This window comes from Hyperolius riggenbachi, chromosome 4, assembly GCF_040937935.1.
Source record: "Hyperolius riggenbachi isolate aHypRig1 chromosome 4, aHypRig1.pri, whole genome shotgun sequence".
Classification (NCBI taxonomy): Eukaryota; Metazoa; Chordata; class Amphibia; order Anura; family Hyperoliidae; genus Hyperolius; species Hyperolius riggenbachi.
Genome location: NC_090649.1, coordinates 154129138 through 154143538, shown reverse-complemented (window position 1 = coordinate 154143538; position 14401 = coordinate 154129138). Strand labels below are relative to the sequence as shown.

The 14401-nt window shown below is 45.0% G+C and overlaps 1 protein-coding gene across 1 annotated transcript in view; it reads right to left on the bottom strand.

Moving 5' to 3' along the window:
• Window positions 1-13880, bottom strand: part of RNF13 (ring finger protein 13) — a 99218-nt gene extending 85338 nt beyond the window's left edge. Inside the window, exon 1 of the mRNA XM_068280800.1 lies at window positions 13757-13880. The gene's annotated coding sequence lies outside the window, so the exon portion shown is untranslated. The remainder of the gene's footprint in view (window positions 1-13756) is intronic.
• Between the last annotated feature and the right edge of the window lie 521 nt (window positions 13881-14401).

Here is a 14401-nt window from a genome sequence, read left to right as displayed (position 1 = left end):
TTATTCATGTCAAAAGGCTCCCTGGCATTACTAAAGGGTTATGGAATTGCTGGAATCAGCAGTTTCCTACTGAAATGCACTGAAAGGCTTCATTAGTAATCCCTGCAAATATCAGAGAATGCCGCAGCACTGAGATAAGCTCTGATTTAGTTAGTGTCAAACAGAATGATAAAGTAACAATGGACAAAAAAAAAAAAAAAATTACTACCTGTAGTTAAAGAGAACCCGAGGTGGGTTCGAAGAATATTATCTGCATACAGAGGCTGGATTTGCCTATACAGTCCAGCCTCTGTTGCTATCCCAAACCCCCCTAAGGTCCCCCTGCACTCTGCAATCCCTCATAAATCACAGCCACGCTGCTGACAAACAGCTTGTCAGAGCTGGCTGTGTTTATCTCTATAGTGTCAGTCTGCTGCTCTCCCCTCCTCCTGCATAACTCCAGTCCCCGCCTGCATCCCTTCCCTCCCTGCTGATTGGAGAGAAGGGACGGGGACCAGAGCTATGCAGGAGGCGGGGGAGCAGCTGAGACTGACACTACAGATGTAAACACAGCCTCACAGTACGGCTGTGATTTATGAGGGATTGCAGAGTGCAGGGGGACCTTAGTGGGGTTTGGGATAGCAACAGAGGCTGGGCTGTATAGGCAGATCCAGCCTCTGTATGCAGATAACATTCTTTAAACACACCTCGGGTTCTCTTTAAATAAAAAACAAAAATGTAAGAAATAAAAGGACTACCCTTTCAAAATGGTTCTTTTGCGAAAAAAGTAGGCAGTTAAAAAATGTGACAGATGACAGGTTTTGGGCCAGTCCATCTTTTTAAGGGGGATTCTCGGGGCTTTGTTTTCAACAGCATTTCCTGAACAACAGTTGTTCAAATCTAACTGACATAATAGTGTGCAAGTGATTAGGGAGGCCGGCTGGTATCTTGCTATTTTGGCAGTTAAACTGCTGCTCAGGAAATGCTGTTGAAAACAAAGAAAGCCCTGAGAATTCCCCTTAAAAAGATGGACTGGCCCAAAACCTGTCATCTGTCACATTTTTTAACTGCCTACTTTTTTTCGCGAAAGAACCCCTTTAAGTTCTATTTATAATTTTCAGCTTACGGAACATTTCATTTAATGCCCAAACCTCTGTGGCAGTGGAGTCAGAACACCTGATTTACATTTTCATTTTGGGTCAGTGACTCAAAGCAATAAAGGAAAAAGATTGATACAGCAGGGAGGCAAGAAGCATTTTATAGTCAATCTGTAGCGTAAAAAGAAAAACAAAAATGCACATGTGAAGAACACTCCCGGCATTTAAACATTCACTTTAAAGCACACCTGAACTATACTGTATTGTTGACTTTTACCCACCTGGGGATTGTTCCAGCCCCCCGTAGGCCCCTCGGCATACACTGGGTCTCCTCCATTCCCCCACTGTCAGCTCTGTAAGATCTGCCACTGGAGCTCCAGTCACCCCTACTGCGCATGTGCGATCCTGTCCACGTGCTCCCTTTGCTGGGAGCGCCCTGCGCATGCACAGCTCTCAAAAGAAAGGAACTACTGCTAGAAAGTAAAAATACACATCAAGGAAACCACATTTTTCCTCTTGACATTACCTGCATGCCATGGTAAATCAAAAATGCAGCATTAGGGCTGGTTCAGACGGACGTTTGGAGGCGTCGCGTTAGTTGGTGTCGCGGCGGCAATGCGTTCGGGCTTTTAGCAGCGTTCGCATTGCGTTCGGATGCGGTTACGTTTTTTCTTACCCTAGGGGGACATTACCCGTCGCAGTTACCGCCCCTGGAAGCAACATGTAGCTTCCAGGGGCTCCTTGAACGCCAGTGAAAATCGGGACACGAACGCCGCGTTCGTGCAAACGCGCGTAAAAGCTTGGTACAAACGCTCCCATTCACTTGAATGGGAGCGTTTAACGCCAAGCCCTGAACGCTGGCAGTAAACGCTCTGCAAGCGTCCGTCTGAACCAGCCCATACTCATAATTCAAACTTTTGGGCACTTTTGCAGTGACCAAAATGTCCTCACTTTTAATACACGTGTGAGCTGAGACAATAGAAACCTACTCCAGATATGTTTCCTCAGCTCTTGTGAGTACAAAGACATTGAAGGGATGATCCAAGAATAACTAGGGTTACATTCACTTGTGATCTTGCAGCCCCCTACGCTCCTGGTTGCATAAAGTAGCTTGGAAGTAGAATGTGCCTATCAAGCAGGCTTCAGAGGAGTAGTTTAGGACTGTAAAAGGAAGAACATGGCAAAAATAATTAGTGTGTAGTAGGCATCCTCTGGGCAGAAGAGAGTCATTGGCCTCAATTCACTAAGGGCAGTTTGGTAAAATAATTTAGGTCAGTAAAATACTGCATTCAGTATTTTACATGTTTTTTTTTCTAAAATCACTAAGATTTCCTGCATGCGGTAGAAGTTTGGTAATATACCAAAAATCATGCTTCAGTTTACTAAGCCCTGCTTGGTTAGTCTCACCAGCTGTGGAGCAGGTCAGGCAGAAATCTGTGAGTCTTCCCACAAGTGATGTGCATAAGTCGGGGGTTTTCTGTCCAGTGCATCCTATGCACATATAAAGGGATACAGAAAAGCTTTTTTAAACCACCTTGGATTTTAGGGTCTAAAAGCGGTGCAATTTTTTTTTTGCACCATTTCAGACCCTAAAACTTGGGGGGGGGGGAAAAATCATGCTGCCAGGGAGATCTGCAGCAGCCCAACAATCACTCACCTCCCTGGCTCCAGCGCTGCAGTTAAGCCTCCATCCTCCGGGTGACACTGCAACTCTAAAGTGAGATTGCCGGCTGTTGCCAAGACGACAGCCGGCGATCTAACCAGCAGGAAGCAGAGACTCGGAGGAGAGGCAGAAGAATGCTCCCGCTGCGCACATTGCTCTGCATTCAGCCTCCGGCGGCTACCTCGAGCAGAGGTCGGGATTACCGCTCTTAGCTGCGGTTTTCCGCCCCGACCCTAGCTCGGGATTACCGCCAAGGAGGTTAAAAGTCTCCTCCTCCTGTTCTGCCGTTCTGAATTCCCACCCGCCAGAGTATCGGATCAAATGGGGTGGAGAAGCAGGGCTGTGTGGCTCTCCCTATTGGCTCAAATAAAGCAGGAAGCTGGCAAAATATGTATCTTTGTTCGTTCTGTGTATAAAAAAAAAAAAAAAAAAATAAAAAAAAAACACTGTTGATGAGTATCTCCCTATTGGCTGTCTGCTACATCTGTCAATGTTACCCCATGGAGAGAGTGTACGTTACTGGCTAGTCAGAGCTGGAGATAAATACTGAACACTTAATTTACCGAATGCTTTAATCTTTCGAATTGCAATGTCTTGACATTTGAGGTATTTACCGCACAAGTCTGTAATTTTACTTTTCAGTGTTGTAATAGATTTAGTGAATTGGCACGGCAATCGGGGAGAAATTTAAAAAAAAAAAAAACAGCTGTTCTCTGCATTACCGAATGCGGTAATGCTTAACGAATTGAGGCCATTGTGTTGGACTGAAGTCCAATGGGGGAGGGTATTAAAAAATAAAAAAAAAAGTGACTGCTTATGATTCAAGTACAGTGAATCACTGTTACATCTGCACAGGAAGGTCACCCATCCTGTTTGCTCAGAACTCTTTCAGAATGGTAAAAACATTCATTACAAAATGTGTTGCCAGATGTATCACCATAAGCATGTTGGTAAACCAGGAAAAATCTGGTGGGCCTGGGACCCACTTGCAGCATTTGCATTTTGAAAAATGCTCATTTGAATGAGAATCGTGCAGCAATTTTAATGTTGCCGCGATTTTCATTTAAAGGACAACTGAAGTAAGATGGAAATGGAGGCTGCCCTATTTATTACCTTTTAAACAATACCAGTTTCCCGGCAGCCCTGCTGACCTAGTTGGCTGCAATAGTGTTTGAATAGCACCAGAAACAAGCATGCAGCTAACCTTGTCAGATTTGACAATGTCAGAAACACTTGATCTGCTGCATGCTTGTTTAGGGGCTATGGCTAAAAGTATTAGAGGCAAAGGATCAGCAGGATAGCCAGGCAACTGGGTCTTCCTCCAGCCTCCTTCAAGCTAATCGGTCCCTCGCTGTCCTCCTCCGCCACCTGGATCTTCTGCTATGAGTCCAGGTACTTGAGCCTGTCTGGCGTAGTGCGCATGCACACACTCCGCCACCAGGAGCGTACCACACCTGCGCAGCACTATTGCGCAGGTGCAGAACGCTCCTGGCTGTGGGAGCGGCACGTGACCAGACTGCGCTGACTGGTTGAATTACCGAGACTCATAGCAGAAGTCCCAGGTGGCAGAGGAGGACAGCGAGGGACTGATTAGCCTGAAGGAGGATGGAAGATGGAGGAGAGAGAGGCAGAGCAAAAGTCGGCGGCTTCATCCGTTTCATTGCCGCCAGAACTAGAAGTGGCCAAACTTCGGGTTCTGGTCGTAACATATATAAGATTCCTGTGTACACATCATATATACAGTCCCAATCAGATATGTATATCTGACTTTAACTAGATACGGACCGTGGAGATTGAGATCTACGCCCTGTATTGGTGGGCTCCTGGCTGGCAGTACGTAGATCTCAATCACCATCCGCAGCGCACATCTGCTATTTCCGCCGCTCAAACCTGACGATTCTCTCTGCATCTCACAGGCTCTGCCTGTCTATGACGGCAGAGCCATGTGAGCGGGTCAGGAGTAGAGTTGGGCGAACAGTTCGGCTGTGTTAGCCGAACTGTTCGGCTGCCCAAGCTGTCATTTATCTGTGGCTCTTACTACTTCCGGGTCGCAATGACCCGGAGTAGTACGTCTGCGCTGGCCCGGCGGAGCGCGTCCTAGATCGCGCTCCCGTTGCCGGGCACTCTCTGCGCATGTGTGTGACGTCACTCATGACGTCACACACATGCGCAGAGAGTGTCCGGCAACGGGAGCGCGACCTAGGACGCGCTCCGCCGGGCCAGCGCAGACGTACTACTCCGGGTCATTGCGACCCGGAAGTAGTAAGAGCCACAGATAAATGACAGCTTGGGCAGCCGAACAGTTCGGCTGCAGTTCGGCTAACACAGCCGAACTGTTCGCCCAACTCTAGTCAGGAGCAGATTTCATTGGCTCCTGGCCCTGTCTTTCAATGTAAGCCTTTCCCATTGGCTTACATTGACAGGGTCAGGAGCCAATGAAAGCGGCTCCTGACCGGCTCACATGACTCTGCAGTCATAGAGACGGCAGAGTCTATGTCCTGGGGGTCCTGGTGAGCGGCAATGACGGCGGTTGCGACATGTGCGGCGATTCGATGGTATTCCGTCGGGATTGGACCAGCCAGTCTCTGCCAAGAGACCGCTGGTTTTTAAAAATGTTAAAAATACAGGGACGGCTTTATTGAAGCAGCACAAGTAACTACTTTTGATTGGTTTATTTCAATTCTGTGGACTAAGCACAGCTATTACTGTATAAATTATTTATGACGACTATTATCTGAGAAATAGAACATTTTATCATTTTTTATTTTAATTACAGCTACAAATTCATTAGGAGTCGGTGCTTTTTTTCCCCGACTCCAGGCACTCAAAATTGATCCAACTCAGACTCCACAGCCCTGCTAACCACTATGCCACCCAACAATTGGCTGCTGCACAAGGGCGCTTTTCCGGGAGCAGGACATGGGAGCCGGTCACCAAACGGGACATTTGGTTGTTTTTGGGCTTAATTATTCTGCAGGGAGTGGTGGGGAAGCCCCTGCAGAAACAGTATTGACTACCAATAAGATCATTGCAACCCCTTTCTTCAGAACGGTGATGTGCGAATATCGGTTTAGCCTGATAATGAAGTATTTGCACCTTGCCAACAACGACACCTTTGAGGAGTCCACCCACCCTGCTCCAAAACTAAGGTGTATCAGATGGTGGTTGACAACTCCCGGACCACTTACGTACCAGAGAGGGCCATAAGCGTGGATGAGAGCCTGATGGCCTATAGGGCGAGGCTGAGTTGGGTCCAATACATAGCATCCAAGCGGGCCTGCTTTGGCATAAAATCATACATGCTATGTGAGTCGGCAACCAGATACATTTGGAACACTATATTGTATACCAGAAAAGGCACCAAGTTCAACCCCAGGTTTTAGCGACTACGGAGTGGCGACATCCTCTGTACAGTCCCTTGTTGAGCCTTTACTGGACAAAGGCTATTGTGTCACAACTGACAATTTCTACAGCTCCCCTGAACTGTTTGAGAGCCTCATCAAGCATAAGACTGATGCCTTCGGCACCGTTAGGCCTAACAGACGGGAGATGCCATCAGCATTCACCATGCAGAAGCTGAAAATTGGGGACATAGTTGCTTGGCAAAAAGGGAAAATGCTGGTTCTCCGCTGGTGTGACAAAAAAAAAAAAAAATAAAAAAAAAAAAATGTGTGCCTCCTCAGCACAGTCCTCCACTGTCCCCGCCAAAACAAGAGGAGGAAAAGAGATTGATAAACCTCATGTCAGGTGGAGTAGAATTTCACAATGGGTGGAGTGGGCAGAGCCAACCAGGCGATTACCTTTTACACCGCCATCCGCAAATAACAAAAAAACAAATACTACAAGAAAATATTTTGGCATCCCCTGGAACAAAGTCTGTGGAATGCATACATCCTCTTCAAGCAGCGAAGTGACAGGCTAGTAACTCACGCAGACTTTACATGGAAGATGTGCGAGTGCACCTGCCTAAAACATCAGACTGCAGCAGATACCAGAGTGGGGCGCCGTGCCTCCTACATTGTGAACCCAGAGCGCCTCACTGGCTGTCACTTCATGGAGTATATACCACTCACTCCATACACCCCCCCCCCCCCCCCCCCAAAAGAAAAAAAAAATCAAAATACACCAACCAGGACATGTGTTACTTGCTGCTCAAAGACTGATGAGAAGGGGGAAAAGTCAGAAAGGAATCGCGCTTCCACCACCCTGATTGTAATGCTGGACTCTGTGCGGTTTCCTGCTTTAAAATTAACCATATGCGGGAGCTATACTAGGTATAAATGTACATACTGTATAATAATCTGCTGCCTTATTTGTACAGTTTTCCTATTTTTTTCAAGTTATTGATAAATGTAATTATTTCAACAAATTTGTGTTTTTTATTTCTAGTCTTTTATTTATATGCAGAATGTATACCGGGCCTTTATGCTGATATTTTGGGGAGTTAAGACTTAAGAATTGGAGGCCTAAATTCTTGGGGAAGGGGGGGGGGGGGGGGTGACGTACTGCTTATAATTTCAGACAAATGCACCGCCAGGGAGGTAAAATACCAGTTGCCTGGCAGCCCTGCCGTTCTATTTGGATGCAGTAGTGTCTGAATCACACCAAAAACAAGCATGCAGCTAATCTTGTCAGATCTGACAATGTCAGGAACACTTGATCTGCACATGCTTGTTCGGGGTCTATGGCTAAAAGCATTAGAGTCAGAGGATCAGCAAGATTGCCAGGCAACGGGTATTGCTTAAAAGGAAATAAATATGGCAGCTTGCATGTCCCTCTCGCTACAATTGTCCTTTAAACAGCTATGGGCTGTTTAATGTTCCAGTCCATATCCCCATACAATGATCAAATATCCATCAAGAGTGCCCTTGTTTTATTATAGATTGAAAGATATAGTCTACTTAAAAGTGTACCAGAGATGTTAAAGTGCAAAGATTTGAAACTTACCTAGGCTCCCTCCAGTCCCATAAGCTCGTCTGAGTCTCACTCCGTCCACCTGTGGTCTGTTAATGAGCCGTGATCAGCCCCGGTAATAGGCTCAGTCACGTCCAGTCTGGGTCTACTGCGCATGAGTGGACCTCCTGCGCATGCGCAATAGATCCAGACTGACGCAACAGCCTATTACCGGGGCTGATCGCCGCTTAACGGCAAACCGCAGGAAGATGGCGTGAGACTTAGATGAGCTTGTGGGGCTGTAGGGAGCCCCTGGTAAGTATCAAATATTTACACTTTAACATCTCTGGTTTACTTTAAGGGTGCCCATACATTGCTCAATTTTGCGGGTTGATTGACCCACCAATCCAAATATTTTATCGAATTGGAGGAGAAGTGGTGCCGCTACACAACTGCAGGTGCAATCTTTTAATGATAAGTTGAGGATATGTCCTAAATAAATGCATCTATACAACAAAAGAGTGGGCTAGTTCACATGTGGAGCGCTGATCTCGTACTACAATTTGTGTTTGTGATTCCCATTCAATAGAACGAGAATCACAACGCAATCGTCCCGTTTGCAATTGCAAACGCTGCAGGGAGAATGTAGGGATACATTAGTTCTGCAAAAGCGCCCAGTGTGATCCAGCCCTAAAGTATTTTAGCTTCATGTGGAGGTAACAGGGTTAGTCCCGTTTCTCCCAGTTTGTGAAATAGTTCTCTTACTACTCTATACCAGAGTGTATGTTGTGCAATTGTTACTCCATCCCCGTTTTTTATTAAATAGAATCTTGGCATTCTAATCAGCATTTGGTGGCTGCATCAGTTTTCATAATCTTGCCCTCCTCTTGCTCCAGGGTGAAAGGGCAGCAACCTTAACAATAATGGGAGGCCACACCGTACTGCTCAGGCCAACAGGTGGAGGATAAGCCCACATCCTCCACCCCCCCAAAAGGTAGAATTGTCTTAAATAAAAGTCATTGGATCAAAAAAGTTGGTGACCACTGTTTTAGACGCGGGCGGTTCCCTTACACATGAATTCACACACCAGGAAGTCTTTATCAGCTGCCTAGGTCGAATTTAATCCAGTATGTGTAAGTGGCTTTAAAAACTGGCATCTTTGCACCTGTGGAAAAAAAATCACATTTCTGGTCATTCAAATGGCATTTGTTCAGTGTCTGCTCAGTATTGCAATGCAAGTTCATTGCAGTGGTTCAACAGACACTGCATGCAACGTTCTAAACTAACTGTCACTCGTCCCAGCTCACAAACACCAAACTGCCAAACTGTATTCAGCAACATTTCTCTAATGCTAGGGATACACGGTACGTTTTCCCCCTAATCAATCGAGCCGCTGATGGCTCGATTGATAATTTAAGACAGGTCCGATGACCCTGCTCGATCCCCGTGGGTGGACAATAGCGGGGAGTCGAGCAGAAGATAAGGAAGAGCCCGCGGGGACGAGCAGGAATCGATCCGGACGGCGGCGGGGATGAGCGGGGACATGGCAGGAGTCGATCCGGCGGCTAATCGATACGCCGGGTCGTACCATTTATCCCCAACATTAGAAGCTGTATAAACTGTCAACTACCACGGAACCACGCCCAACTGCCACAAAACCCATCCATGTTGACAGACTAAAATGGTACAAGGTATACAATAAAATTATGTTATAAGAAACTTAATTTGCTGACCTAAATCTAATCATCCACGCAGTCATAGATACTCAGAAAAGGAGTTGTTACTGTGTATTTACAGTTGCTTAATTACATGCTGCACCGCACCATTACTCAAGACACTATTTTGGTTGAACTCTTATGCAGCCATCGGATTTGCTCATACTGGAAAAGTCACATGTGTGACTCTTCCTCACAAGATTTTCTCATCTTCCAAAACAGCTGATGGTTTCAAGCAAGAGACAAGGAATCTACAGAGAAACCTAGACAATGTGACCAAAATTTCCTCTGCTGTTTATCTTCTTTTGAGTCTTCGTGTTGTCTGTCTACAACACATGTGGCAGTGTACACATCACATGCATCTGCCACTCAGAGGGTTACATGCTCAAGCATCAATCTGCATCCAAAACAGCTTTGAGCATATCAATGAGTACAGCCAGTCTTTCTACTACTTTATTAACTTTGTACAACCAGCCAGATATATTCCAATTAGTAACAGTACCACATAAAAAACAAATGTACTTTTACCCTGACCATTACTACTACTACTACTACTACTACTACTACTACTAATAATAATAATAGAAAGTGAATACACCGTTTCTCCTTGTATAGAGAAAAGGAACACAGTTCCCACATGTATTACGTGGAAATTAAACAGGTTATGTTATATGAGAATTCCAAGAATCATTGGACTGAGCACTGAACAGGAATAATAGTTTTAATCCTATCCCTTACATTTCACCTGCACAATTTTTCTTCATCTCATGCTACTAAAATAAGACAGAAGATAAATAGATGAGGACCAGATTTTGCCACTTCAATCTCCACAACATCACCAAAATTCACCCATACCGAGCCCCAGACACCGCTAGACTCCTGATCCATGCTCTGGTCACTTCCCTTCTGAACTACTGCAATGCCATCCTTTCTGGATGTCCCAAGATCAGACTCGGACCCCTGTAATCTATTAAAGCAGTAGGATCAGCCATATTATGCTAGGAAAAAAAAAAAAAAAAAACCACATATATAAGTAGATAAATACTTGATCTACTTACATAACATGTATTATACTGTCCACGTTTTGATTTCAGTGAATGTTATATAGTAAATAACGAGAATTCTGTTCCTGGTGGGGGCCATGTCTTTTGCCCACAGTTAAGGCTAACTCGTGATGTCATTTCTGCCCTTTACTTTTTTTCTTGTCTCCTCCAATCGCTGAGTTGCCTCAGCCTTGCTTATTAACACAAATGAGTAGGGGATTAGGTTTCAGATAAGAAGCTGGCAGGGAAATAAAGGGAAGAGGAGGAATAGATTATAGATAAAAAGAACCCCCAACATGCAATTCTTTGGCACGACTACTAAAGGGCCAGTGCTCCTAAAGTATGTGATAACTCCAAATCATAACAAGTTAAAGGTAATAGTGCAGCACTCCTTTTGCTTCCAGTAGGATGTGCCTCGGTCTATCTGCCAGCACTGCAGAAATATCCAAAGATGTGAAGAATGACTGGCACCATCCGTATTCTTTGCTCTTTTATTGCATAAGTAGATTAAACATAGCCATCAGCAACGTTTCGGAGGAACACCTCCTTTGTCAAGCAAGGCATAGTATAAATACATGGTTCAATCGTATCATTTATATACTCGCATGTCTGGGCGAACGGCCTATCAAGTGCAGTAACACTACTGCCCAATCACATATGTCCATATTACAAACGGACCTGATGGTGAACGCTATGTTCGCTCGTCCATTGGACGCTAAATCTTTCCCCTCCCTCCCCACGTCACCATGCAGGGACCGTCTCCGCTACCCAGCGCCTGCGCAATGACACTCGTGCGGCGTCACCCCGGCCCGCCCAAGGCGGATCTGACGGGGAACCGCATCGAGTGACGTGGTACGCAGGCGGCAGTTATGCCGCCTCGCCTCCATCATTGCGCAACCAGTGAGATCGGCGCCGGACACAGAAGCTCCGCCCCAAAAGGCCGAGTCCTGCGTCCAGCCGCTCCCACCTCGTTACTAGGGCAATGGATATGCAGAGACGCCACTCGCACTAGGAAGTGCGTCTATGTATATAGTGACATACGTTGTTACTAGAAAGAACAAATATGTATCTATGAGGACAGATTAATATACAGGGAGAGTTATAACAAGAAGAGGATCCAAATAGAAGCCTATATGTGATTAACATCAGAAATAATAACATAAGGGAAAATAATAAAAAAAATAATAAAAAAGAGAAAAAAATAAAAGTATAAATACACAGGAAATAAAATATAATAGATGAAAAAGTAAAAATAATAATAAAATAAAACAAATCAGCAACAAGAACATCATTAGATGTAGCAGAGGCCAACAATTTATAAAAAGGGGATCAAATATAGGGAGTTGGATTTGAATTGGCCCCAACTGATTGCCTCAGCTGAGAACCCTCTAGCATGTGTATGAGGCTTCCCCTGTGTCTTATGGTGCCCATACACGGTACAATTAAAATGTTTGATTTTCCCATTTACTCAACCAAAACGATCAAATCAAAATCTTTTTTTTTTTGATCAAGAAAAATGAAAAGTTATCCAGCTTTTTTTGATAAAAATCCAATTAGACATTTTGGAAAACTCTATATTATTTGATCTAACAGAATAATCGACCTAAATCTAAATCGGGGGAAAGAAAGAAAAAGCAGCAATAAAAAGCTTAGACTGGAGATATGAAAGCAAGTTGAACAAGGCAGCGTTTCTCATTCTACATGAAGTAGAAACTTCCCTAAGCTGAACAATTTGGACGGATAGTGATTGATACCCGTCTGCTTGATAATTATTTGTCAGATCACTAATCGATCGTTTCTGAATGTGATTAGCTTCATGCAAAGTTCCAGCTCTGCTCACAGGCATTCTGTGTCTCTTGTGCAAAGAAATGTCAGCCTTCAAACGCTTCTCCACAATACCAGAGCTTAAAAGGTTTGTCCTTGAAGCTACTTTACTATTATGTAGCAACACCCAAAGCCGAAAGTGAGCCTGCAAGTAGTCACATGACCACCATTTCTTCTGACATAAACTGATAACATGATTCTGTATGTAAAATTGGAGTTCTGTGCCACGGTGGCGTAGTGGTTAGCGTTCTCGCCTTGCAGCGCTGGGTCCCTGGTTCGAATCTCAGCCAGGTCAACATCTGCAAGGAGTTTGTATGTTCTCCCCGTGTGTGCGTGGGTTTCCTCCCACATCCCAAAAACATACAAATAAGTTAATTGCTTCCCCCTAACTTGGCCCTAGACTACAATACATGCACTACATGATACATACATAGACAGATGATTATGGTAGGGACTAGATTGTGAGCCCCTCTGAGGGACCGTTAGTGACAAGACAATATACTCTGTACAGCGCTGCATAATATGTTGGTGCTACATAAATAATAAATAAACTGCTCCTATCACTTCAACATAGTTACTTGGGCTGAAAAAAGACATACGTCCATCAAATCCAACCAGAGAACCTTTCACCCGAAGACAGCTGGAAGTGGCTATTCAGAGGGTCCAAAATCAGCATATCAGTATGGAGTAAGGTACCTGGGACACCTAAATGTTATATGGACTTCAACTACTCAATTTTTGGCATTGGTCTAGTATAGGGGACCCAGGAGGAAACCTCAGCCATAAAGAAATTCTACTAACATGACTGGGTGGACAGCACCCTCTCGAAGGGCTAGATTTCAGATAGGTAGTATTAAATTACATCAACACTATTCGGCCAATCACAAGGTTTTGTGCTGAAGTGAATGCTGTGGTTGGCAAACTGTTTCCTGCTTGGTCCCCTAAACTAGAATAGCACCTAATGTTGTTCTACAATAGCCAGAATTTGCAGAAGTTGAACAAGAACTTTACACAGAGCTAAAGACATGTGGAATCTCATCTTCTATATCTGATTGGTCTTGTGCCAAGTTCCATTTCAGCCTTCTCTAATTTTAGTAACTTGGCAGCAGAAATTAAGATAAAAATCTATTTCAAAAGCATCTGCCACACAATCAGGGATAAGCAATTTGTAGCAGCAATCTATAACTCTTCCAATGCTGGACTATATAATTCTCGTATGGCAGAAGTAAAACTAGCTTGATACCAGCACCAGTCTGTCAGCAGTGCAGATTCAGCAGATTGTTAGCTCTTGGACCAAACCACTGTGCAAGTCACCTGTGGGCATTATTGGCACAGTCCAGGTATACAAGCCATCAGTATTCCAGTAGTGTGGTCCGAGCAGGACTGATGCAGGTAATATGCAAAGGGCAGGCTGACCCGCAAGTGCTAATTAGAGGGAAGGTGTACTTGGAGCGTCACGCCCTCTTGTGGTGTCAATAGGGAAGGATTAGCAGCAGGACACGCAGGGTCTCGCTCCCATACACGCACACAGACGCGGGTTACCTCCTGCTATCAGTGCTGCTGCCTCGGATAACCGCAGCTTCCATACAGCTTCGGCTCATTCCCAGCACACAGCTCCACTCGGCCCTAAACAAGCCAGGATGCGGCTACTCAGAACCCCGGCTCTGCTCATTGGCTGAGGAAAACAGCTGATCGCGCCGATTGACTGAGCGTCATGTCAATCAGAGCCTTCCTTCCTTCTTATATGTATGGAGCTCTATGGGATGTCCTGTGAGCATGTGACCCAGCAGCGTGTTGCGCCGCGCGAGGGGAGGGCGTGTACACACAGGAGCACTGCGCTGTAGTATTTAGCCGCTGTGTACTGTTTACGCTGGTGACGTCAGACACCCAGTCTTGCCTACCTGCAGATTGTCATTGTAAATGTGTCACTTAGCAGCATGTATTGATGAGAGGAGTTCTTCTGTACAACTTGCGTGAAGTCCTTGATTTCCAGGGACATTGGGGAGCTAATCTCATACTGTCCCATTTTTGCACAGACCTATTTGGGAACTAAATCTTTCTATCCTCTTTCGTCCTCATTTGTCCCTCTTTCAGGAATCATGTAGAAATCTATGTAAATATATGTATTTTTATGTTTGATACTTACGGTATGTATTATACGCCCAGGCAGTTACACACAGAAGGAAA